Source organism: Odontomachus brunneus, unplaced genomic scaffold, assembly GCF_010583005.1.
Source record: "Odontomachus brunneus isolate Ranch 3 - 2012 unplaced genomic scaffold, Obru_v1 Obru_scaffold_029, whole genome shotgun sequence".
Taxonomy (NCBI): domain Eukaryota; kingdom Metazoa; phylum Arthropoda; class Insecta; order Hymenoptera; family Formicidae; genus Odontomachus; species Odontomachus brunneus.
In genome coordinates this window covers 270,928-274,675 of record NW_022639479.1, presented here as the reverse complement: position 1 = coordinate 274,675, position 3,748 = coordinate 270,928, and the positions used below count along the sequence as shown (strand labels likewise).

The 3,748-nt window shown below is 35.7% G+C and overlaps 1 pseudogene; it reads left to right on the top strand.

Annotated features, from left to right (window-relative positions):
* LOC116842990 overlaps positions 1 to 3,408 on the top strand; it is a 6,470-nt pseudogene extending 3,062 nt beyond the window's left edge.
* The last annotated feature ends 340 nt before the right edge of the window (positions 3,409 to 3,748 follow it).

Here is a 3,748-nt window from a genome sequence, read left to right as displayed (position 1 = left end):
TAACAGTCATATAACAACACTTATGTAGCCAGTGATAATTAATTAAAGTAACGCATTAAGTACCCCAACATTTTTGCAATACCTTTGCATATATCTCGCAATTTTTTAAAGTTTATTCGCTTACAACGACTATTAGATATATGGAGCTAAATTTTAGGGGTAAGTAATTACTAGTAAGCATATAGGAAAACAATTGTAAAGATGTACATATCTTGTATTTTGATATTTTATAATATATCCAAAGCGCTTATTATAATCAGGGAGATACTTTTCTTCAGACTTCCTCTTGCCAGGAAGATGGTCGTTATAACTATAATTATAATTATAATGATAATTATCGATCGATCGGTATTTTTCTTTACTTTGATGAATTTTCGTCTTAAAATCGACGATAATTGTATGACGTTTTTCTCTTTAGTGTTTCTTTCTGTTTTAAATAGATATGATCATCCATAAATTATAGCTGGTCAAGGAACTTTCGGCATAGAGATTGTCGGGCAAGTGCCAGACATCAACGCTCTGGTGGTCCCCGTCGTTGGCGTTGGATTAATAGCGGGTGTTGCAATAGCTGTTAAAACAGTTCATCCGAATTGCATGACTATTGTAAGTCCATGGTTTAGTTCTCCTTCTTCTTCTTGATTATCGGTTTACTATATTAAATCACTTTTTCGTGCTACATGTCAAACGCGAGTATTTCAAGGAACGATTCTTGTTGCCTGAGATGAATTACATTAGTAACGAACGTTCTTGGACTTTAGGGGATTGAGTCGGAAAGGTGCGCGAGTTATTACGCGGCGCGCGAAGCCGGTAAACCAACGTACACCCACATATAGTTTTCTCTCGCCGATGGATTGACCGTTCCCGATGGTGGGATATAATGCGTTTGCACCGTGGATTCGTTGATCGACAAAATAGTCATAGTAAAGGAAGAATGGATTGCGATCGCGATCTTGAAGCTGGTCGAGAACAAAAATGCGTTGTTGAGGGAGAAGGAGCGACAGGTTTAACAGCGATATTGGCTGGTCAGCTCGACTAACTCAAGGGAAAGAAGTGAGTTGAAAAAGGTGACTTTCAATGTCACTTTCTTCATGTTCGTTTCATTAGGTTACAATTGGTGTTGTAAATTAATTAGAATGATGCGATCGCGAATTAAGTTACTCGAGTATTCGATTTTTAAGTAACGTGTGAGTTTTCGCCTCTGCGAAAACTCATACGTTTATGTGTAAAGTTTTTCATCTGATTAAGAATAATTTTGCTAAATATTTAGATGAATATCGAAAACAAGAAAATATTTTGCTATCATGACATAACGAGAATTTGTGTCAGGTGAGATTCACATGTTAATTCAGTGTGACGGTTAATATATACACAGACTCTCATGTATATACACGTATATGTGTCAAATAAAATGTATATGTGTAATTTATACGTGGAATCTTTTTTGGAAATTACTCTCTTCGAATTTAATTAGTTTGTTTAAAGGAGAAACATAATATTGAAACATAATGATATATATATAGGTCATTGTAATTATTTGTTTTTGGGAAACAAATATCTCTCAAAATTGGAAGCGCAGCGCGCAACGTTGGATTTGTAATTGGCGATGTAATATTGTAATTCTGCTTGTCAGAGTGGCGTTACTATTGTGCGGCGGCAACATCGACACGACCGTTTTGGGCAAGTGCCTGGAGCGTGGATTAGCAACAGAGGGTCGCCTTTTGAAATTCACGAAGTCTCGGATCGTCCGGGTGGTATTGCTGAGCTCAGCAGGACTCTGGCGGATATCGGCGTCTCCATAAAGGACATCATGCATGAGAGGGCTTAGGTAATGTGCGACATATTTAGCGTGGATTTGAAGGTTGTCTGCGAGACCAGGAATCGGGAGCACGTCGAACATCTCAAAAATCTACTCCATCAGAATTATTACAAAGTCTTTTTCAGCAGCGATAATACCTGTACGCTGTCGTCAAATATGAACAGTAATCAGGAATTGAAATAAATAAAGATAATTTCCAGTGGGTGTTTTGCGTTGAGCGTTATCTTCGATTGATTCTTTTAAGATTTTATAATTTTTAATTATGATATATTTTCGTAGGATACTTTGTATCACGCAGATATTTTAATACAAATGATTTAAACAGAACATTTCGCATAATACGAGTTACATTCAGCCATTGGTGACTATGTGAAGGAATAATTTACGTAAGATGCATGTTAAAATTCAGCAGTAAAAATCTTTTTTAGGATAGTTTATCTTTGCGCCGCCAGCTGCTAATTTTTCATTTTGTAAATAAAGATGTTTAATCGTTAAGTGGTTAAGTACATTTTAACATGCAGAATGATAAAATGTTAGCGCTCTCGAAGACAACTATTCAATAGCAGTTTAAACTTGGATTCAAGTTTAAACTCTATTCTAATAATGCGTTTATGTTGTTTAAATAGAGTTTAAGTTGAAGTCTAAGTTTAAATTATTATTGCAAAATCGGTCCTCAAAGATTCATTCTCTTTACATTTTTCTCTATTAACGTTAAATATATCTAATATTCATGTTTTTGAAGTCAAGTGCTTCAAATCCGTCTTTGAAAAACGATGGATGATTGGCGTGATTCACAAGTGCACAAGACATTTGATTCAAATGAACTTGTTTTCCTTTTGACACTCAAGTCGGAAAGACATGCGGCTAAGAGACGACACTCGACTTCAAGGAAATGAGTATTAGACTTATTTAACGTTAATAGAGAAAAATGAAAAGATATTTCGAAGTAGAATAAATATAAAAAGTTGAATTTGATCAAGTAAGCAGGAAATTTGTCTTCATCACTTTCCTATCTTGTCTTACCGTTATCATTCCTCCGTTTCAACTTTAACAAAAATGTTTTGCAGATTATAGCTTAGGGAAAGTTGATTGTAGAAACGAGTTATATGTATATAACGTGTTATAAATTGTGTAATATCAAAACACGTTATTTTAATCGAAAAATGTTATTTAACTCTTGTTAATATTTGTTGTCACGATTAATTTAAAAACCCTCGTTTGCATGTAGACTACGCTATATTTTTATACGATAGTCTAGAAACAGATTTCGAGTTTATGTAGATATGGAAAGAAAGAAAGAAATATTTATTGCTGTTAATGTACGTGACGCTTGTCTCTTGAAGGAAATCGGTGTGTCATACATATGTGGCGCTCATAGCAAGCGTGTTGATTAATTTAAGTTATTAGAGTACTAGGAGATACCGTATATACATGTGACTTCGCCAATGGTCAAGCGCGTCTGTGAGAAACCTTCATATACCGTTCCTTTGTTCTATGTTTTACTATCAGTTGTCGTACTAATTCTGGTTCTCAACATTTATCAGGGAACGTGAAATCGAAACGATTGTCCGGCTGTTCTTAATAAATCTCAAATCGTGACTACAAAATCACACGATTTAATCCAATATGGGTTTTTATGATCATTAGAACCTAGGATTAAGACTAGTTAAATTATTTAGACATCACGCCTGTCGGTATGGACCTTTACATTAAGAAAGTCTTCCTTCAAATTACCGGTAGTTTCAAGGAACGCGTTGCCCGAAACGCTCTGCTGCACCTCAACGACGAGCAGAATCATACAGATGTGATATCGGGCTCCTTGGGCAATCACGTCATGGCTGTTTGCTATCATGGAAAAGAGTTGCAGATACCTGTGACGGTGGTGATGCCGGTGGTAGCTCCGATAATGAAGATTATAGCATGTCGGCAGTA